Here is a 24,372-nt window from a genome sequence, read left to right on the forward strand (position 1 = left end):
GGATGCTCATTAAAAACAATAATGCATTAATTAAATTTGTGACTGAACTCCTTGGGGGAGAATTGTATGTCTCCTGTTCTGTTTTACCTTCATTCTGCCATATATTTCATGTTATAGCAGTCTCGGATGATGACCCAGCACATATTCATTTTAAGAACACTTTCATGGCAGATTTGACAAAACGCAAAGAAGGTACCAAAGTGAGATTTCTAAGGACAGATACAACATTCAACCCAAGGTTTAAGAATCTGAAGTGCCTTCCATAATCTGAGAGGGAGGAGATGTGGAGAATGCTTTCAGATGTCTTAAAAGAAAAGCATTCCAATGCAGAAACTATAGAACCTGAACCACTGAAAAAGAAAATTAACCTTCTGCCAGTGGCATCTCACTCAGACAATAAAAATGAACATGCGTTGGTCCACTCTGCTTTGGATGGTTATCGAGCAGAACCCATAATCAGCATGATGCATTTCTTCTGGAATGGTGGTTGAAGCGTGAAGGGACATATGAATTTTTAGCACATCTGGCATGTAAATATCTTGCGATGCCAGCTACAACAGTGCCATGCGAGTGCCTGTTCTCACTTTCAGGTGATGTTGTAAACATGACATGGGAGCATTATATCCTGCAAATTGTAACCAAACTTCTTTGTCTGAGTAATTGGCTGAAGTAGGACTTCGTGGACTTTGTTTTATTTTTTAAAGCAGTTACTTTTTGTACATAATCTTACATTTGCAAGTTTAACTTTCCTTATAAAGTGATTGCACTACAGTACTTGTATTAGGTGAATTGAAATATACTATTTCTTTTGGTTTTTACAATGCAAATTTTTGTAATAAAAATAAATATAAAGTGAGCACTGTACACTTTAATTTCAATTACACCACAGAATACAATGTATTTGAAAATGTAGAAAACATCCAAAAGTATTTAAATAACTGGTATTCTATTATTATTTAACAGTGCAGTTAATCACGATTAATTTTTAATTTTTTGTAATCATTTGACAGCTCTAGTAGTTATATAACACACTTCACAAAACAGTTTGTAAAATCTACACAAGGTCATAGCAAGCTTTTTCAAATAGTCATAGTTTTTAGTTTAAAAAAGCATTTAGCTCTAAATTCCCAGGATTCATTCTCTCCATCTCTTACATACACACTCCATAACTCATTCGTTCTCTCCCAAACCCCTACAGCAGACCACATATGCACACATCTCACAGAACAGAGAAACAGACTGCAAAAATTGTGAAATATAAAGTCAGCTCCAACTATTTCAAACTGAGATTGAGGTGACTGGTATTTGGCCTCCACACTCCCAACAGTGGGAGTTACACGCTAAATATGCACAATGGGTATATTAGAATATGAGGGGATAAATAACAAGTCTTTCTGCAGTGTATAGAAAAGCCAAAACTGCAAAAACTGCAAAGTTTCTGGACACAGACTTGCTTTGTCTACATTGGGAAAGAGAGTTGTGATAGAAGAGCTTTTAGATGATACATTCTTGAACACCACTTAGCACCTAGGGCAGGCAATATTTAATATTGTACTAGTTGGTTGTGTCAAGTATCAGAGGGGTAGCCGTGTTAGTCTGGTTCTGTAGAAGCAGCAAAGAATCCTGTGGCACCTTATAGACTAACAGACGTTTTGCAGCATGAGCTTTCGTGGGTGAATACCCACTTCTTCGGATGCAAGCGAAGTTGGTTGTGGTTAACCCTTCGTATCAGCAATTGAAATCCTTGGTTTCAAAAAGTGGAATGTTCCACCAGTACAGAGCAAAGCTTTCCAGATCTGTGGTTGAGGTTTTCACCCATGCAATTACACAAGCAGCCAGCCACCAGCGGCTGGAATTGGAGCAAATTCTGGGACAAGGTTTGAGGCCTTATTCATGCTACAACTTTGATTTTGTAATCAGTTAGATACAGTCAGCTTAGCTAGCTACAATTTACATATTTGAATTGTGTCCACACACTAGCTTTGATGGCACCATAATAGTGGTTTTGCATCCACACCTAGCACTCTGCCTGTGATTTTATGACTGCACTGAGTTACTCTGAGCACATTCCACAGTTTCTCAGCAGCACCTGCCTGCACCAACTGTTATGGGTATTTTCTCAGAAACCACCTATCACTTTCTTACAGTATTATGAGATTTTTACACACAACTCATGAGACTACCAAAATGTTCGTGTAGAGAGGACTAACTAGACTTTTAGATGGATCAGCTTATACCTAGCAGAAATCCTCAACTGTTCTGGCCCATGTTGCTTATTGAAAGAAATATGACTCAATATGACTTTTATATATGGTATTAAAGATAATAAATAAAAATAAAATCAAGAAAACATATCATAAGACTAAACTACTGTAAATCCTATTAAACCAACTAAGGATTACACAAGACTATTATCAAACTGAGGTCAAAATCAGATCAAATAGACAAGTTAGCAACAATATTGGATTTCAATATTCAATTTAGTCAAATCATACAATGAATAGAGCAGATTCTTATGAATCCTAAAACAGGAAATTAATGCAGGTTGGTGTCCATTTCAATGATTTCATTATAACCCCAATTAAGGAATTAACACACAGCATTGATATCAATGCTTAGCCAGGTGTATATTTTGGTACAGAAACCAAATGATTGTTTCCATCATAGCCTCAAAAGCCAAATGAAGTTTTCTCCTTAAATGTCAGTGTTATGTGGCAGCTAGTCAGTTTCCTTCCCCTCCCTCCAACACAGATTACAAACTTCAACAAGACAGTCTGATAACAGGAAGTTTAGTAGCTTTCTCACTGAATAATACATATAGCTGACAACTCAGTGTTTGGGGTTTGTTTTTTTTTGGACACCTGCCCAGGATAACCATTCTTTTATATATATATATATATATATATATATAAAATTGGAGATATACCAACCTCCTAGAGCTGGAAGGGACCTTGAAAGGTCATTGAGTCCAGCCCCCTGCCTTCACTAGGGGAACCAATTTTTGCCCCAGATCCTTAAGTGGTCTCCTCAAGGATTGAACTCACAACCCTGGGTTTAGTAGGCCAATGCTCAAACCACTGAGCAATCCCTCCCCCATTTGAAGACAGAGTTTAGGGCTGTTTATGTGGGGATTATTCTTCAGTGTCTCCCAGTGTGGTCTTTACTCGGGCTCATACACACACATTCACACCCTAAAATAATAAAAAGCTAGGATGTCTCCCAGTTAATAAACACAGAAAAAGGAAAAATAAGGTACTTAAGATAAAAAGGGTTCAAACTCTGTAGCTCCTGTCATCTTCAGGCTCATATGGAATGGAAGCAGGAGCTGGAATGAAGGACCAGATGATGGTTAACAGCACAGAAGTTCATACCAGTGGGGTGTTCTTGGGTACAAGGACATTACTCAAGGCTGGTGTAGCCAGTAGCTGATGTTATGACTTCCTTACCCAGAGGTGATCAATCACATGATTTCCAGAACAGTCTTACTGAGATCGCTTGCTGACCTGAAAGGCAAAGCCTTTACTTTCATCTTTATGGTTGATGATTCTGAATAACTCTATCTTTCAGCACCTCCTATGAGCAAAACAGGGATGCAGTACACCCTGGTACAGACAATGTGGGTTAGCCATGTTGAGCTGGGAAAGCATTGACCTAAATGTCATTTTGAAAATGCCACTTAAGCCAGAAGTTTCTTTAAAATATCCATTGTTGCAACAAACCTTAAAAATATCAAGAATAGAAAAACCAAGAGGCCAATTTGAGGTATTTACCCACTGCCTTCCTCTCTGGGGTAAACAGATATGCGGTAACATATGGCCTCAATATAAGGAGAAAGGCTTCAGCAGATCTATGAAAATAATTCATGGCCAAACAGAAACAACCACTCACCCACACCTCTAACATATCCTTTCAGTATTTCTTCAAAGAAAAGAATTAGGAAACTAACCATTGTACCTTAACTGGATAAAAGGTCACCCTTTAGCAACTTTCCATAGAAAAATAGACAGTTGCTTTGAAACTTAATATGAATATTCCTGTGAAATACAAATGAGTAAAGTTCACAAGGTCTGTGTTCTCCTATATGTTATTTCACACCCACAATGTTTCAACTCAAAAATCAAACCCACCTTTTTGTATTTTATGAACCTCCCTGTCATTGCAGGTTACTGCTTCTTTTCAACTGTAGATTTTGACGCTTGGCAACCTGGAAGCAGAAGGAGGAAAAATGGTACCAGGACAAGTGTGTTCTGAGATGGTGTGTGAAAAGGAATCAGAAACATGTGCAGAGGTTTGTGTCCATCTACATTGCGAATTAAACCAAGAAGAAAGTAAAATCGAGGCCAAGACAAGCTCTTTCCACTGGTGAGACAATGTTGTAGCTGCCTGGATCAAGGGAAACTAACCAAGACACCTGCAGATAACTGAGGCCACTTTGACTTTCTATGTGTAGAGATGGCACATGCCTTATGGAGAAAAATACACATATTTGAGAACTGTTGTCCCTATGGACAAAGGAGTTGCTATTACACTCTGGAGTCTGTCACAATCACCAGACTGTGGCATAGGTTTTTTGTTTGTTTGTTTGTTTTTAAAGTGTGAAAGACTGCAGTGAGAACCATTCATGCCGATACAGCAAGTGATACTGCTCCACATATTCAAGGTAACCAGTGTAATAGTATTGGATGTACTGGAAGACACTGAAGCCAAAGAGTTCTACAACTATAAGACTTCTTGAGCAGAAGGATGTAGCTGGTCACAGGGATCACACAGGCCATCTCCTGAAGGTAAACATTGGCTGGGGCTAGCAAGGTGTATGGTGCCATAATGTTAAAGAATTCTAGTTTGTATAAGAAGGAACTGGCAGGGATGCAATTCCCACCACACAGCAGAGATATCAATGATAACTCTGTTCCAAGACTAACTTTTTTGTTACTCTCACTGAATAAGTTATACCCAGACTGTGAAAATGTCAACAGATGGGGATTCATCTACCACCTCAGTTGTGCCAAGATGCAAATTGACTGTGCTTTTCTGAGACTGAAAGGAAGATGGAAATGCCTACTGAAGTGAAATTACATGGACTCGAGTATATTGCAATAGACATTGATCTTTGATGTATGCTCCACAACACCTGTGAATGGAAGGAAGAATGTTACATGGGCTGCTGAGGCTGCTTATTGATCACTTACCAAGCCCTGTGTGAGCCCTGTGACTATTATTGGTGGTTGTGTTGCACAGGTTGTGCTGCATTGACATTTCACTCTTATAGTTATATGGGAATGGGAGAAAGAAGAGGAAAGAACTGCCCTGGTTCCTATGCTTATGTTATGCACCCTTGCTTAATTTGCCTCATTAATCTGAGTGATGTAATATCAGGCAATCATTGCTATATGTAATAAAATGAAGTATTCTTAGCATTGATTCTTCCCTAGCTTTATATTCAGATAAATTTTACCATAGAAATGGATTTTTATAAGAGTAATAATGAATAATATTTTTATAACTGTGCAAACTGTGTAAATTAGTCCAAAAAGATACATTAAATTGCAATTATACTGCTTGCTTGCAGCTAATGGGTTGCATGTGATGATGGTTTTTGTCACTGTTGTCACAGTACTAAACACGAAGGGCTGTGAATATGGAATGAATAGAAGCCATCTTTTTGGGAAGGAAAGAAATTACAGTTATTGCTATTATACATAGTTTGCTGCTGATGGACGAGGGAGTGCATCAGAGTTCTCATTTATGCTCTTGGGACAACGGATGTTAATGTCTCCATCATCATTTACCTCATATGTGTCTATGCCTAAAACTGTTGATTGAAACTTCCCTCTTGAGCTTTTATTTCCATTTTCCTCCTCTGCTTTTCTCTTTTTGTTGATGACTTCCTATTGCTCCAAAAAACCCACCACCAGCATGTAATAATCTTTTTTGTCCATCAACATCTGCATGAGTCAAGATTGATGTCCTCCTTATTTTCATTTCAGTTAATTAAATATCAGCCTAAACTTTGCCAGGGGCTCTGAATTCATTTCCATAAGCAAGCAGGTGCTAGACAGGATAGCTCAATGGTTTGAGCATTGGCCTACTTAAACCCAGGGCTGTGAGTTCAATCCTTGAGGGGGGCCATTTCAGGATCTGGGGCACACAAACCAAACAAAAAAACACCTGTCAGGGGCAGAACTTGGTCCTACTTGGGAAGGCAGGGGACTGGACTCAATGACCCTTCCAGCTCTATGAGATAGGTATATCTCCATACATTATTATAGGTGCTTCCTGGGATATGCTAGGCATAGCACCATCCTCAGACTACACCACAGGATGCCTTTACAAGGGAAGAATCAAATACATATGGGGAATAATCACTGAGTGCAATTCACCCCTGTGCAGAGGTCCAGGACAGGGCCTATGATCTGCTTAATTCCTTCTTAAACTCTAATTTGAAGTCTTATTTGAGACTTCAATGGCGTATGACCTTGTGCTGATGACCCTCTCCTAAGGGTGGGGAATTTCACCCTAACAGACAATTATCTCAACAATAAAAAGATACTAAAGGCATCTCCCCCAGGCCATTTTTCCCTGGCCAAATCCACAACTTCGACTCCTTTTTTTTTCTCTTTTATTAGAGCGAGAGAGCGAGAAGGGAGATTCAAACAAACTATTCTAAGGTCTCCTTATCAAGTTATTAATTATCCTGCTTAGAAAGAGTCAGGCCACTCAAAAGCTATTAGTTTAACCCAGATGTCAGAACATTGCTAAAGAAAGTTACAGTTTCCCGCTGTTGTATGCTATCCATCGTTTCAAATTCAGTAACACAGAATTAGAACAAGAGAAGAAATTAAAAATCCTTTGCTTGTTTTATAGGCTAGCAGTGCTGGTGCCCATGGCTTACCACTGTCCTCTGTCACATTACTGTGTTCTTTCAGACACTTGGGAGCCTATTGGGGGATTGAATGTGAAGGTTGTGGTCTGTTCAGGGTTATGACTGATCAGCTCCACTGCTTTTTGACAAGTCTGATATCATATGCACCATAAGCAGAGAAATGGGCACTTCATGTCACTCTGATGCATTATCTATAATGATATTGGCTACAATGGTTAGAATTTATTGAAATTGAATTACCCAAATAAAATGCCTCATGTTAATGATTGCTTAACTGTAATCGTTGAAGATTTTTACATTACAAAAAGTTCACTGGTGGTAGCAATTATGTGGAAATGTGGCCAATGAGCTGGCAGATTTGCAGGACATGTCACTTAGCCACTATTGCTTATCTCAAATCTTCAAAAAATCATGAGTCAGACCTCTGAAAATCATGGGGTTTTTTTTGTTTGTTTGCTTTAATAATACATTTTAGTGTTCTTTTAATTTGCCTTCTGGTTTCTGAACCTTTAGGGTGCACTGAGATGTTTTTAAACTTTTCTCTGCAACAATCAGACCTGGAAAGTTTTTTTTAAAACATGAAAGCTGAAATTCTCATTAAGCCACCTGACTCCAATAGCTGGAATTTTAAGAAAAATGCTAAATATCATGAGATCTGATAAAATCATGAGAGTTGACCACACTGCTTTACTTCCACCCTTCCCAGATAAGCCTTAACAAATTCTGCTTATGCCATTACAGGCATGAAGAAACACAGACAATCACTATTCAGTTTTGTACTGCAGCGAGCCTTGGTGAGTAGGGCTGTGGTGATTGTTACTGGAGTGTTCTGGGAGAGTGTATATGTAAATATGGCACTCAAAATGGCTCCCAAGACTATGGCACATTGTTATTTAATTTTATAGGACCAATAGAACTGTTGTGGTTGTGCACTACAAATGGCTTCTACATGCAGGTCTTAACAGTGGTTTTAAGGTATTTAAATCTTAACTTTATTAATTATTGCCCTGATATTGGTTCAGTATAGGCCATGACTGGAGAGAACACATTTCTTAAGAGGCATATTACAGGGTGGAAGTGGAGGCAAGACTTTTCCTACCCTCCAGGGTGGTGCCATGAGCATGCTAAGAAACCTGCCTATATCAGGACCCAGACATCTGGACAGAAACTGTTTTTAGCTAACCTTGTCCATAAACAGACAGAAGCCCAGTAAAGAGTTGCTCCTTGACAGGACCTTTGGTTAGATAGTGTGGGGAACTGTAACTGTACATGTTCAGTGGATAAACTGAGGGTTTCGATCTTTATGGTTGCCAGTCACATACCTCTCATAGGCACTAAATGCACACATATATGATTTTAGAATTTATTTTTTAAGCATATAGATGTGATGACTTTAATACAAGTCTTAGACTTGGAAACTAAACAGACTCTTTTAGAGTGAAATTTACAAATCTGTGTTCAGAATGTGATGCATATGAAAAGAAATATTGTCAATAGGCACAGTAATTAGTGGCATTTTGTCTACACTGTTCAGGTATCCTCCTTCTGATGTTGTATATATCTACCTTTTAATAGTCTCAGCTTGTAACTGAGCTTTGGAATGGAAAAGGAATAGTGCAGTCTGTTTTTTTCTAAGTCAGTCATGTGAAACACTGGCATAAGCAGTATGTTCTTTTAAAATATCAGTGTGCTACCAATGGTGCTGGTAAAAGAGACATTAGAATTCCCCCCTCTTAGCATGCAGAGGTTAACAGGTCTTAACGTTATTTTTTATCATAGGCTGGAAAGAGGTTACTCTAAAGATATCAGTTTGCTAGTGAGAATATTTGAAATTTGTGATGCAAATTCAGGTGGTGTACAGGGACGTATAAAATCTGATTCTCTTTCTACTTCTTCAAGCTGTTGTTTGAAGTAACCTGACTATAAAGCAGGAAAGAGCACCACCGTCTTTATTATACAGTCAGGCAGATCTGTTTTCCATCTTTGCCAAGTCTGACCTAATCTATACTCTCTGACAGCTCTGTAAATGAGAAAGAAACAAAAGCTGCTGGAAGGGTGATACAGAGAGATCATTAACTGAGATGCAGCACCTGGACATTTAGTGTATACATGATCATTACAGAATCACTTTTTTCCCTTGCAAGACAATTATATTTTCTTATTGAAAACAAGTAATTATCTAATTAGTTAGATTTGTAGATACATGTAGGAATCACAAGGCCAGTTTAATCCTGGGTGTAAATCCACTGATGAAAGTTGCTTTACACAAGGGATTGTCCCAAGCTTAATTATCATTCTGTATGGACAAAATAACAAGAACGAGAGAGTAATGACTTGGAAATTAAACCCAAATCTATATAGAAAACAATTAATTTGTTAGATTTGTTCCTATTTCTTTTTGACAATAATATGACTTTATTATGTTTTGGGTTTTTTTTTCATTTTTCTTAATAATTCAACAGCTAGAATTTATGGACCTATTTGTGTCTACAGCCTTTCAAAATTGCTTGTTGTGAGAACATCTTAGAGAATTTGATAGTTGGAATTCATGTTTTGGTCAGTGTGACTGGTCACCTAAATTATGTGGTATGGATTCTTTTCCCTTAATTGATGACTTTGCATACTTAGTGCAAGTGGGCTCCAGTCCTGATTCTAGCCCGTGTGTACACATTTGGTACTCAGTAGGCAAATCACGCCTACTACTCTACGTATGTCTACTAACTATACTTCCAACTCTTGGAGGGGCCTCCTTGGTGCATAAGAAATGATCAGCTTCTTCTACCCACACTAGAAGTAGTATCAACTAAGGGAGTATGTCCCCTCATACCACTTTGCTGGTTACATCCTGCCATGAGACCAATTTACTCAACAGGGAAACAAAAGCACAGCCAGTTCTCAGCTGGCCCCATTACAAAATGTTCTCATATGTTGTCACTCTAAATAATTTCACCCCAGTTTGCTCATCAATTCAGTGACTTTGGCACAGGAGCTCTCAGGACCATGGGCTACTTACAGAGCCATCCCCTTGGGCAGGGCGAATCGGAGCGACCACTCCAGGCCCTGTGGGACAGTGTGATTGGCTGGTGCAGTCAGTCTGAGAAGTAGGGTGACCAGATGTCCCTTTTTTAAAAGGATAGTCCTATATTTAAGCCCTCCAGCAGGTGTCCCAACTTTTTCTTAAAGAACAGGCAAATTGTCCTGTATTTTCTGTCTCCTCCCCATCAGTACTGGTGAGTCCTGCTGCTGGCTAGATCCTTGCTCGCCAGCCTCCCCCCACCAGCTGTGAGTGGGGCTGTCCAGTGGCCACGATGGGGGTGGGTGCTGCTGAGGGCCAGTTCTCAGCCAACAGGGTCCCGTCCCTGACCCCATTTCTGGCCTGCACTGGCTGCACGCTGTGAGCTATGGTGGCTGGTGCGTGTGGGCAGGTGCCACACAGTGGCTGGTTATGTGTTGCCTCTGCTGCCCACCCATCAGCCCTTTAGATGCTCCCTCTCTTGATATCCTCTCCCTGCTTTGCTCCCTTCCCCAGCCCCACTGCTCCTCTGCATCCCCATGGCAGGGCACGTCCCGCTCCCAGCACTGTGTGGTGAACCAGTCCCTCGTCAGAGTGCTCAGCTCACCCCTGCCTCTGGCTGAGCCGTGCCCCAGGAAAGCCTGAGACCATCTGGCGCAGGGTGCTAGGCAGGAGGAGCCACGCCCTGCATGAGCAAAGTCCCATGTACCCCTGGCATGGGGAAGCCTTTCCACCCCTCAGCTAGGCTCTGTGGTGGTGGTGAGACCCTCAAATTACTGCTCGGCTAATGCCTAACTTGGGAGGCACTTAAAATCCCTCAATGCCTACATTTGTGTGGTAAAAGTCCCCCAGGGGCCTAAATTTCTGCCACTGGGCACATGCACAATGCCTCACTCTATATGCCTGGTTGCCAATTTCACAGATAAATCCCAGCAAGATCCCCAAAGCAGGTGAAGACAGACATTCCTCTTCCTATCTCACATACATGGCCTGCTCCAGTAGCTGTTTCTAGAGTACACAACTCCACACAAGACAGATATGTGTGGGGGGAGAAGAGGAGGTCTTCCTTATAACCTTTAGCCCAGTAGTTAAGAAATGCACCCAGGAGTTGGGAGACCCCAATTCAATTCTCCCTTCTGCCTGGTTTCCTCTTAAGTGTGTGCCATAACCACCAGTCTAAAAGTTATAAGGGAGGCTGCTTTCTCCCCAGCTGTTTTCTGCTCTGACAAGAAACACCTTAGGCACCTGACTCCAGGAGAAGGTTCCCAGCTGTGGATCCTAATCAAAGATAGGCTCCTCCCTCTGACCTCCCTGAGAAGGATGCTTAGGACACACTCCCCTCCTTGGTGTGCTGTTAGATAGCTTAGGCAGCTCCCTGACTAGCATGCTTGCTTATGTGGATCCCATTCTTAGGCATCTATCTCTCCCCGTGCCTTGTATAAGGAGCTTAGGCACCTAAAAGTTTGTAGATTCCTCTGCTGCTATGAAAGGATAGCCTCTTGGAACCACCACCCCCATTTCAAGCACAGCATAAGAATGACATAGGTAGACTTACATCATCCTCCTGCATCATCCCCAGTAGGAAAATGTGCCAGTGATAGGTCAAGGCAGCAGCGGGAACGCTTTTGTGTTATGACTTGTTCTGGGAGCCCCTAGAAAAAACACAGAATTAGGGAAGCAAAATGGTGGCATTCTTGGTCATCATTCACCTATGGTCAGATGCCTACGCTGCATCTCCTGGGCAAATGTGATATTCACTATGGGCAGGTCTACGCTACCGCAGCAAGTCCACCCAAGTTACCCTACTTCCGTTAAGTGAATAATGTAACTCAAGTCAATGTAGCTTAGATTGACTTATCGCGGTGTCTACACTGTGCTGTGTTAATGGGAGATGCTCTCCTGCCAACTTCCCTTACTCTTCTTGGGGAGGTGGAGTACTAGAATCCACCAAGGAGTGCTCTTCACCAGTCCTGCTAAATTGACATCACTGCATCGATTGCAGCAGTGCCAACCTACTGTTAAGTGTAGCCATGGCCTATGAGAATTAATGTCTTAGCTGTGAGTCTCAGAGCTGGCAGATCTACTACTGTCAGGACCTTAGTACATCTTGTGATTGTGACACTGGGCCAGATTCTATGCTGTCAGAGTCAGTTGTACCACTACCAGACTTGGCCATTCATAACATGAGGCCCAATCAAGCAAATGAGATTTTAAGAGAATCTGTTGGAAAGCTGGATATGTAGTATTGGATTCTGTCTTTTGCTAAACACAAGGGTCTTTAAAAATCAAAACTTTTAATTGCTCATATACAATGTACATTAACATATATGGGACTATATGCATGAGAAGATAAGTAAGATTTAACCCACATTGTGCACTATTTCTTTAAGAATTAGCAAAAATGGGAAGATGAAATACAAGCATAGCTTAATCCATCCTGAAAAAGATATATCAGACTATAGCAAAGCTGAGCTTCTGCACATGAGAGATTGCTAAAACTCCATAGATGAGTTCTCATAAGGGGGGAATTATTGAAGAGAAGTTTGCCTATCCACTCCCTACTGGAGATCAAAACATCTCATGACCTTTTGTAAGCAAATAGTTGCCTGCACCCTCAGGAGAAGGTCACTCCTGTTAATTGCCCTCCTGCATTGCAGCTCAGAAATCTTATCTTTTTCACAATTGAGATTACTGAAGACACATGCTTTCATGATGGCATTCAATACATTTCTGAGGGAAGGGATTGTTCACTTCCACAGAGTGTATTGGTACTTTGTTTCTGCCACACTTTTCTGTTATTCTGGGCTGGAACTAAAAATGCCCCCCATGTAACATCTCATTCATGACAGACCCCCTACACCAAGGCCCACTCCCTGCACAGAGCTAGTTGCCCAGAGGCTAGTAACCAGAAAAAAAAACTTTAAGCAAGCACAAGAATGCATTGAACAGTGGCGAAGTAATCAGAGAGACAAGGTAGGTGAGGTAATATCTTTTCTTGGTGCAAATTCTGTTGGTGACAGAGACAAGTTTTCGAGCCACACAGAGATCTTCTTCAGGTCTGGGAAACTAACTCAGAGTGTCAGTGCTAAACACAAGGGGGAACAGATTGTTTAAATACTTCAAACATTTCAAGGAACCATTCAAGGTGAAGTGGCCTGTTAAGGGTCCCTTGAAATGTGTTAACTACTTATGCTAAGCAATTTGTTCCACCTTGTATTTTGCAGTGATACTCTTTTAGGTTCTCAGACCTGAAGAAGAGCTCTGTGTAAGTTTGAAAGCTTGTCTCTCTCACTAACAGATGGTGGTCCAATAAAAGGTATTACCTCACCCACCTTGTCTCTCTAATATCCTGGACCAACACAGCTACAATAACATTGTGTACAAGTAATCAGAGAGGCATCCAAACAGTCATTCCAAAACATAAGACAGAGTCATATAGAAATACAAATTTAGTCTCTCTTTTGACTGATGAAAGTTGCCCCTCTTTACTGTTACCTCACCAATCCAGGTCACTGGTTAATAGCTCCACTGATTAATCATATAAACAAAAAATGAGTACAAGGGGCATGTGTAACATATTGCAGCAATAGGAATTTATTCAAACCTTTGCCCCAAACCTGACCAAAATATGGTCCATTTTGGGGGTTTAAAAAAGTCTGCATATATTTTTTCATCTTCCCCCTCTACTCCAGTTATCTTTCATATTTGCAGTTCTCATTTTTGTTTAAAATGAGAAATAAAGTGTCATGGTAAAGTCTGTTCTCATCCATTTTCAAGCCCACCCTTGCAGACCTAAGAGGTTCAGTAACTCAGGTTTAATTAAGGTTTGGATAAACACAGAGAGCACCTGATTCTTCTCTCCTTTTATTGACTTTAATGGAATTAATTCTGATTTATACCATTGGAAGTGGGAGGAGAATCAGGCCCAGAAAGCGTAGAGTGCTCTTCCAAACTAAATTGAACCACTGAACCTTTTGATCCTGACTTGTGAATAATGGTCATGTACTCCCACTATTAGCATCAAATCCATCAGGAACTCAAACCAGAGGTGCTGGATTCTGAGCAGTTAGCAGCTTTATGACATCTTCACTTTATCTTTGTTTTGGTTCCCTAAGGTATACAACATATTAGTGGCATTTGCCTGTATTACCAAACTACAATTTATGCATTTATGTTAGAAAAAGTAACCAGTTTAATAAAACATTCTACATGTGATACTTTCCACTGACTATTAGTATAAGCAATGCTGGCAGAATCTTTTTGCTATTTGTCTTTTGGGTATTTAAAAGACAGCTTTAAGTTTTTGTATCTGTGAAAATTACAGCTAAACAAATGTCTGCTTTTAGTACAAAAGGAAAACACAGAATTGGATTCTTGCTTTATCTTAATGTTTTATTCACCAGTTTATTTTTCTATAAAGTAAATATAGTCAAGGCTTTCTCTGAAAATTCTGATTCAGCAGTTTGCACTGAGACTGCTGAGTGATACTTTATAGTACATTGTTTGACAAGTTATTTATGGTGCATAATTTGCTTTCTTTTCTTACATTTAATGTATTAAGCAAGCAGTGAACTCAAATCAATATAAAGTGCAGAATATCAGCAAGTCTGTGTTTGTTTGTTCATTTGTTTTAAACAAACATGTTGATATGGATTCTGAAATCAATTCTCCTGATAAGGATTCTTAAAACATACACACACAAGTCTCAATATGTCAGACCCAAAATATTGGGAAAAAAATGATTTAGTGGAGCACAATGAACAGTCAAATCAACCCTCTAGCTCAATGTGGAAATGAGTTAACTCCTGACTACAATAAATAACCACAAGGCAGCTTATAAGTGAGCACATGCTATACACAATCCATTAATATTTCTTGCTGATTGTATTACAGTAGCACTTTTGAGTCCTACTCACAGAACACTGGACTGGTAGCAACCTTCTGGGTCATTGGGTCCAGTCCTTAGTCTAAATTATGAACATTAGCAATCCTACAGTATCAGTGCAGAAAGGTGAATAAAGACCCAGTCCCTGAGTCCTATCCCAGTGCCCTATCTACTAAACCACACTGCCCATTATCCTAGGCACTGTACAAAACAAAAACGACAGTCCCAGCCCCAACAACCTAAGTATAAAACAAGAAAGAGCAATAGTTTTGAGGGGTTTCATTCCAACAAAGATCTACTGGTTTTAAAGCAGGGGCGGACAAACTTTTTGCCCTGAGGGCCGCATCAGGTTTCTGAAATTGTATGGAGGGCCATGCCTCCCCAAACAGTCAGACATGGCCCGGCCCCCGCCCCCTCCCCTTCCTGCTTCTCACTCTCTGACACCTGCCCTCAGGACTCCTGCCCCATCCAACCCCCCGTTCCCTATCCTGACAGCCCCCAGAATCCCCACCCCTGACTGCACCCTGCCACTCTAGCCAACCCCTCCTCTCATTCCTGACTGCCCCCTGGGGACTCTTACTCCCATTCCCAGCCCTCTGACTGCCCCAACCCCTATCCACACCCTCTCCTCCTGACCACCACCCTAAACACCCTCTGCCCCCTTACCACGCTGTCTGCAGCACCAGTGGCTGGTGGCGGTACAGCTGCACTGCCACGTAGCACAGAGCACCGGGTCAGGCCCCAGCTCTGCAGCTGCGCTGCCCCAGGAGCTCACAGCCCCGCCGCCCGGAGCATTGTGCTGGTGACAGAGTGAGCTGAGGCTGTGGGGGAGGGGCCGAGGGCTAGCCTCCCAGGCCAGGAGCTCAGGGGCTGGGCAGGAGGGTCCCACGGGGCAGATGTGGCCCATGGGCTGAAGTTTGCCCACCTCTGTCTTAGAGGATTTTTGTAGGCTATTAATAATTATTCCAACTATTCCATCTATATATTCCTCCATACCACTTATGGTGCTTCATTCTGCTGAAGCTTCATCAACAACACTGGACAGACAGAATATACTCAGCCTTTCAGTTACCACTGCATATGCATTTTGCTAGATAAATGTGGCACATTAGATGATGATAATAATAGGAGATATACCAATCTCCTAGAACTGGAAGGGAAGGGACCTTGGTCATTGAGTCCAGCCCCCTGCCTTCACTAGCAGGACCAATTTTTGTCCCAGATCTCTAAGTGGCCCTCTCAAGGATTGAACTCACAACTCTGGGTTTAGCAGGCCAATGCTCAAACCACTGAGCTACCCCTCCCCATCAGTTAAGGGTTTAAAAAGCTATATAGTCTCCTAAAGTTTTGACTTTCTGGAGCTACTTTCAAATGTTCTGACCATTTTCACAAACTTACAGCTATGTTGCTATTTACACTTCCCTTTTTTATTATTTCTTGGAACCAGAAATGATCTTACTTTGTCTCTAATGAGAACATTAAAGGATGAAAGATCCCGAGATACTCAAAAGGGCATAAGTGTTTTTTTTGCCTTTTATTCTGTTTTAGTCCTTGTCATAAACTTTAAAGACTTTATTGTTTGAAGTACCATTTGCAGCTACATGAGTGTCATGATAAATGTTTGTATGATCAGTGACTTGGAGAACAGACACATTCATAACTGCAACCAATTTTCTTTAATGTGATTTTCACTAACAGAAAGATATACAATATGCCACATTTATTTACATTGAACAGGAAATTGTCCTCCTCATTAACCAAAACTAATTTTGGGCTTTTCTATTTCGTACTGGAAGACTCAACACAAGGGTGAGACTGGGCTTGAAGACTTGCACTAAATTAAATACAAATGTGTATATGTGATAAATGTCAGTAGGAGGAAAAAAATTACAGTTAATTTGTATTATGAAGAGAAAAGAAATGTGGAAAATTATTTTTTTTCATAATTGACTAAAAAGAGTTTAATCAACCTTACTTCATAATGCACTATAATGGGGAAAGACAATGAACAAATCATATTTCCTTCTGATTATCTATTAAATGAGTCCACTGTTATGATGGTTCCACGTCAGGTTGTTCCTGTGGTTTACCTTAGGAGACATAAACATTGCAGTGAATTTTATCATGTAAAACAGCCTAAAATGAGTTTTAGAAAAGGCCGGAAGCCGCGGCCAGAACATCCCTCAGCTCGCGCCGCTTCCTGCCTCCCGCATTGGCCTTGGACCACGAACCACGGCCAGTGGGAGCCGCGATCGGCCGAACTTGCCGACGCGGCAGATAAACAAACCGGGCCGGCCCGCCAGGGTGCTTTCCCTGGCGAGCCGCGAGCCACCGGTTGCCGACCCCTGAGCTACACGAATAGCGTAGCTGAAGTCGAAGTACCTTAGTTCGGGCTACTCACCCGTCCAGACGCCGCGGGATCGAAGTCCGCAGCTCCAAGGTCGACTCTGCCACCACCGTTCGCGGTGGTGGAGTTCCGGAGTTGACCGGAGCCCATGGGGAGTTCGAACTATCGCGTCTTGATTAGACGCAATAGTTCGAACTCCGAGAAGTCGAACTCTCCATGTCGACTCGCGCGGTAAGTATAGACCTACCCTAAGCAATTGTTTTTATTTGACCTAATTGGTGGATGCTTAAACAGATTTCACTGGTAGTTGTTCCAACTGAAGTACCCAACTTAGCTTGGGAGATACTGCTGCCTTGCATTGTTGCGACCATCATCATTTGTCTATTGCAGTGAGACAGTAAGCATTCTGCCAGAGAAAACACACAGAATGTGCATGCACATACAAACATGGACTCAGGTTCATCTTATATTTGCACTGATGTAAAAGTAGAGTGACCCATTTAGGACAATGGTGTTACTCTAGTTTTATAGGACTGTGAATGAGAGCAGAATCTAAACGACAGAGCCAATTTTTCCTCTCATTTACAGCAATATAGACCTAGTGGACCAGACCTTCAGTTCGTGTAACTCATTATAGAATGACACCAGCTGATGATCTTGTCCATTGTAAATACATCTACTTCAGCGGAGTTATTTTGGACATATATGATTGTAAATGAGAAGAAAATCTTTCTTGTTATTTGTAAAAACAAAACAAAATAAAGAATGTTTTTAGCAGCCTCTTCCTCAAACTGCATTGAAATAAATATCACATATTTCCCTAATTCCAGTAAGCAAGACAGAAATTAAAAAAATAGAAGCAAGAACTGTAACTGCTGTTGTGGAAAGTTTTATCTGGACAAATATTGCAATAATTTTGTTTCAGTGGTGCATTGAAATCTCCATTGACAGCAAAACCAAATAGCCCCCAACTATTAGTATTATTTATAATTCATTTAAAACACAATAGGCTTGCATGGCACTTTATAGGCAAATCAAAGTTCAAATCCCTGCTCTGAGGAATTTAAAATCTAAATTAAACCAGTCAGGAGTGAACCTTAATAAATTCAGAGATTCAGTTTGGTTTGAAAAAATGAAGTACCGGTACACAAAAATCTGAAAGCTACATTCACTAGTACAATCTAGCTATTTGTTCTCCTCCCCATCCAGCAATGAAAGCTGCTGAATTAGCTGATTGGCTAAGTTAGCAGTCAAATTAAATTTAAAGTTGTTTTGCATAGTTGAGTCAGTGCAAAGTAGTCACAGCATATCAGTGAATTAAGCCCTTAATGCTTACCCAGAACTTACCCATGCTTACCCAAACTGAAACATCCTCGGACAGATGCTCAGCTGGTGTAAACTGTCATTGCTCCATAGACCTAGGATGATTTACACCAGCTGAGGAACTATGCCTGAGTCAGAAAAATTCAACATGAAGGCTGTGATTCTCTTCTGACAGTAGTGTAAATCAGGAGTAATTCCAATAAAGTTGGAGTGGAACTGCACCAGTGAAACAAGAATCAAGCATGAGTTTCCCAAAAATAGACTCTCTCATGAGTTATGAGGGTTCAGGATTTTTGATTCCACACTGGATCCAACACTACAGCACTGGTTCAGAAAACTGAAACTTATCTGAACTGGCACTGTTCAAACCATTTTGAATAGAAGGTACTCATGTTTTCCCACTTCTATCAAATAATTAAAAACAAATATAAACCCTTGTTCCTTGTCAAAAGACAAAGAAGAACCAAAAGGAAAAAAGATTATGTGTAGTATTTTTTCAGATGTTGTGTATTCCTGCTGATTTCTCTCTAATGCCTATGAAACTTCCCTCCCTCTTGGCCTTCTCTCCATTAGAAGTGTTAGCACTGCTTATTACTTTGGTATGTATCAGATCAAAGCTATAACTTAAAGAAGGCTAAATTTACTCTTTGACCTTTAACTCCAATTATTCCTCTTCCTTCACTGTGATGTACAGCTTTGTTTTGTTTCTTGCCAAGCAGCATGCAGTTTTCATAGATAAAAGTGCTATTCTCCTACTGGTAAATCAAAAAACAAAATATCACAACTTTGAATTCATGTAATTTTTTTTCACCCAAGCCAAATGGTGAAAGTCAATGAAGTGTTGGAATTGTTGGGCTTCCTGGGGAACCTAGAGTTAGAATGGAGAATGTGACATCAGAAGGGTCTAATTGTCTATACGGTCTGAAGGCTTCTTGATGTTGTTTCCATCAAGCCTGGTGCAAAGGCAAGCGTTAGAGCAGGGATTGGCAACCTTTGGCACGCGGCCTGCCAGGGTAAGCCCCCTGGCGTGCCGGGCCAGTTTGTTTACCTGCCACATCTGCAGGTTTGGCCGATCGCGGCTCCCACTGGCCGCGGTTCGCCGCTCCAGGACAATGGGGGCTGCAGAAAGTGGCAGCCAGCACATCCCTCAGCCAGCACCACTTCCCGTAGCCCCCATTGGCCAGGAGAAGGAGACCATGGCCAGTGGGAGCTGCGATCGGCTGAACCTGCAGATGCGGCAGGTAAACAAACCGGCCCGGCACGCCAGGGGGCTTACTCTGGTGAGCCACATGCCAAAGGTTGCCTCTCTCTGTGCTAGAGGCTACATAGTGGAGGAAACTGCTGGCATCTAGTGCTCCTTTGTGCCAAAGGTATAGAAGGCTGGCAAGCTTGACTGGCTCCAGATTATTCCTATGCTGCTGAATAGAACCCAGGGATCTGCGAATGAATAGCTAGTGTACAGCAGCCACATACATTGTCTGCCTATACTGGGGCTCTGGCTCTGCCCCAGTTGGGGTTCCAGGCCTGTGTGTTTTCTAGAGAGATGGACTGTTTGGGTCTAGTACCCTGCTTGCCACCCCCCACTCCCACCCTGATTCCAACATTTGGAGAATTGAGGATGGAAAGAAGATGTTTAATCCCCATTATCCATGCTTTCTAAAGAGCAAGTAAATATTAATAGGAATTTACACTAGTTTCACAGCGATGTAATTCCATTCACTTCAGTGGAGTTACTCAGTTTACACCAGTGGAAAGTCTGGTATAGCAATACAAAAAGCAGAGTAAACTATACCGATTAGAGATGTGATTTTTTTTAATGAAAATAGCTATACCAGCCCAACTCCTAGTGTGTACACAGTTATTTGAGTACAAATGTGCCTTCTACTGCTATAGTTTATTCCACATGCCATATGGACCCTTTTTTACTGCCCATACTTAGACACCATCTGATATTTATATCACCTATTGAAAAAATTCAGGAGAAACATTGCATACACCAATGAAAGGAGAATAGGGAATAAACAGGAAGAACAGAAAGTCTTAATATACAAGCTAAATTGTTACTTAGTTGACATCACAGTGACTCTGTGGGATAATTGTCATGACTGGAACATTTGTTCAGGAAGAACAAGTGGGGAGAGGAGGGAAAAGTTGCCACTTTATATGTCAAGAATGTATTTATTTGTTTTGAGATGAAGAAGATGGTGAGACACAGACCCGTTGAAAATCTCTGGGTGAAGATAAAAAACAGAGTGCTAATAGGGGTCTGCTATAGACCAGCAAATCAAGTGGGAAGGATATGGATAAGGCATTTCTATAACAAATACAAGAAATATCCAAAAAACCACAGGACCTGCTAATAATGGGGGACTTTAACTACTCAGACCTCAGTTGGAAAAGTAAAACAGCAAACCACAAAGTCTCCAATAAATTCTTGGAATGTATTGGCAACAACTTCTTGTTTCAGAAGGTGGAGTAGGTAACCCGTGGGGCAGTCTTTTTAGACTTGAGTCTGACTAACAGGGAATGACAGGTTGAAATCTGAAGGTGGAAGGAATTTGGGTGAAAGTGATCATGAAATAATAGATTTCATGATTTTAAGGAGAGGAAGAATGAACAAAAAAAGGCCAATGGACATCAAAAAGGAAGGCTTTAACAAGCTCAGAGAACTGGTAGATAAGGTCTTCTGGGAAGAAAATCTAAGAGAAAAAGGAGTTCAGGGGAGCAGGCAGTTTCTCAAAGAGACAATACAGCAAACTATCCCGGAATGAAGGAAAGATAGGAAAAATAGCAAGAGGCCAATATGGTTCCATCAGGAGCTCTTTAATTACCTGAAAATAAAAAAGGAATCCTCCAAAAAAAATGGAAACATGGAAAAATTGCTAAGGATGAATAAAGAAGAATAGCACAAGCATATAGGGACAAAATCAGAAAGGTTAAGGCACAAAATGAGTTACACTTAGTAAGGGACATAATAGGCAATAGGAGTAAATTCTATAAATATATTAGGGGCAGGAGAAAGATGAAGAAAAGTGTAGGTCCACCAATTAGTGGGAAAGGAGTGCTAATAATGGATATCATCAAGAAGGCTGAGACGCTTAATGCCTATTTTGCTTCAGTCTTCACTAAAAAGTTAATTTGTGACCATATGCTTTACACAATTAATAGCAGCAACAAGGGGAAAGGAACACAAGCCAGAGTAGGGAAAGAGCAGGTTAAAGAATATTTTGATAATTTAAATTCATTGAAGTGAGCAGGGCCTGATAAACTTCACCCTAGGGTACCTAAGAAACTAGCAGAAGCAATTTCAGAATATTAGCGATTATCTTCAAGAGTTCACTGAGAACAGGTGAGGACCCAGAGGAGAGGAGAAGGGCAAACATAGTACTTATCTTTATAAAAAGGGGAACAATGATGAGCCATGGAATTATAGACTATTCAGCCTAACTTTGATACCTGGAAAGATACTGGAACATATTATTAAATCATAAATTTGTAAGCACCTAGAGGATAATAGGGTGACAAGTAATAGCTAACATGAATTTGTCAAGAATAAATCATGCCAAACCAACCTAATTTCCTTCCCTGACAGGGTAACTGTCCTAATGGATGAGAGGAAAGGAGTAGACATGATATATAATGATTTAAGTAAGACTTTCATACATTCCAACATGACCTTATAAGCAAACTAGGAAAAGGTGTTTTTTCAACTGGTTGAAAAAACTGAACAAAAAGTTTATGAATGGTTTGCTGTCATATTCGCAGGGCATATCTTGGGGGGGAAGGGTCATTTGGGGTCAGTTCTGGGTCTGATACTATTCAATATGTTCATTAATGACTTGGAATGGAGGGTATACTTAAACAATTTGCAGATGACACCAAGCTGGGTGGGGATGCAAGCACTTTAGAAGACAGAAGAATTCAAAAGTGACCTTGATAAACTGGAGAATTGGTTTAAAGTAAACTAGATGGAATTCATTAAAGACAAGAGCAAAGCATTACACTTAGGAAGGAAAAATCAAATGTACAAGTAGAAGGGGGAAATAATTGTCTGCAGTATTACTGGATAGCCAGTTATCTGTGGGTTATAGTAGATCAGAAATTGCTTATGCAGTTATGAAGAATATTAATATCATTCTAGGATGTACTAATAGAAATGTCATAGATTAAATGTGGAATGTAATTGGTTTGCTCTATTTGGCACTGGTGAGGCCTCAGCTGAAGTACGTCCAGTTTTGGGCACCATACTTTAAGAAAGATGTGGACAAATTGGAGAGAATCCAGAGGACAGCAACAAAAATGATAAGAGATTTAGAAAATCTGGCCTCTGAGGAAAGGTTAAAAAACAAATAAAAAAGTGGACATGTTAATCTTGTCAAAAGATGAGTGGGGAAGGGGCTGATAATACTCTTCAATTATATTAAGAACTGTAATAAAAAGGACAGTGATCAATTGTTCTTAATGTCCACCAAAGATAGGACAAAAAATAATGAGCTTAATCTTCAGCAAGAGTAATTTAGGTGAGATATTAGCAAAAACCTTTCTAAGGATAGTTAATCACTGGAATAGGTTTCCCAGGAAAGTTGTAGAATCTCTATCATTGGAGGTTTCCATAGAATATCAGGGTTGAAAAGGACCTCAGGAGGTCATCTAGTCAAATCCCTTGCTCAAAGCAGGACCAATCCCCAGACAGATTTTTGCCCCAGATTCCTAAATGGCTCCTCAAGAATTGAACTCATAACCCAAGGCTTAGCAAGCCAATGCTCAAACCACTGAGCTATCCCTCCACCCACCAAGAATAAGTTAGATGAACACCTCTCAAGGATGGTCTATGTATACTTGGTCCTCCCTCTGTGTGGGAGGATGGATTAAATGATCTCTCAAGTCCCTTTCAGCCCTACATTTGTATGATTTTCCGTGTCAGGTAAATTCTGATTTCACAGTTATCATAGCAGGTTCTTCCCTGTGAGGTGTTGCTGCTACGTTTACTATTGTTTCAAATAATTTTGTATTGATTCATTTTAAGAAAACAAATGCATAGAAAGAAGGAAAAGATTTTAAATGCCATGAACATAACTAACATTAGAAATGAAAATGAGAGCAGTAAAACAACACTAAAAATCCAGTGGTGACTGGAACAATCAAACTTTTGAAAGTAATACAATATGGAGAGGAGGAGGAGGAAATGAAGGTTTAATTATAATGAAATATTATACATATAAAAAGTTAGGCAGTTTGGTTAAGGAGGAAATATCCTGTTCAGGAAATTCAGTGAATAGTATCTAAGTAACAGTGTGCCCTGAATATGTATCGTTTCTATATAACTGTGGCTTTTTCATTGCTGTTACATTCCATCTCATCTGGGAAAACATAACAGTGGAGGGGAGGAGCCAGAGATTGGAAAGGGGAAGAACCAAAGGACCATTTCCCCCACTACCACTGTGCACTTTTTAAAACCTGAACACATTCACAACTGAGGTGCCACTTAGGTAGGGCAGGCGGGCCTACCTCATAATCGTGGGGAGTCCTGCCCAAACTGCAGGCTGAGCTGTATTGCAGCTTCCAAAGGTTGCAAATGAATTGTGGGATGGCCCACATGAGCACATAGGACCAGCTGCAGCTAGTGCTCCAAGAGGATCCTGAGGTTGCTTCAAAGCTTTGCCCTCACAGAAGAGCTATGACTGGTCTATGCTTCTGTCAGTCACCATGGCTCTGGGTGGGAGTGGGATCCCCTGCTGAACCCTGTGGTTCTGAATCAGGAAATACCAAACACAAGTGAGTGGGGGTGGGGCACCTGGATGAGGGGTCAGCATGGAATCCCCCATGTCCTTCTTCCTCTCTCTGATTCCTCCACTCTCTGCCGGTGGGGGGGGCCCACAGACATGCTATTGAGAGGAGGGAGAGCTGCCAGGTGATTTGGG

At 40.9% G+C, this 24,372-nt stretch overlaps 1 long non-coding RNA gene across 1 annotated transcript; it reads right to left on the reverse strand.

Moving 5' to 3' along the window:
• Positions 1–3,207: 3,207 nt before the first annotated feature.
• On the reverse strand, positions 3,208–24,066 carry LOC120395811. Its single transcript, XR_005592809.1, has 5 exons — positions 23,960–24,066; positions 11,452–11,548; positions 4,128–4,204; positions 3,447–3,503; positions 3,208–3,325 (listed from the first exon to the last, which is right to left on the reverse strand). It is a non-coding gene; the product is annotated as an uncharacterized LOC120395811 (long non-coding RNA).
• Between the last annotated feature and the right edge of the window lie 306 nt (positions 24,067–24,372).

This window comes from Mauremys reevesii, linkage group 1 (genome assembly GCF_016161935.1).
Source record: "Mauremys reevesii isolate NIE-2019 linkage group 1, ASM1616193v1, whole genome shotgun sequence".
Classification (NCBI taxonomy): domain Eukaryota; kingdom Metazoa; phylum Chordata; order Testudines; family Geoemydidae; genus Mauremys; species Mauremys reevesii.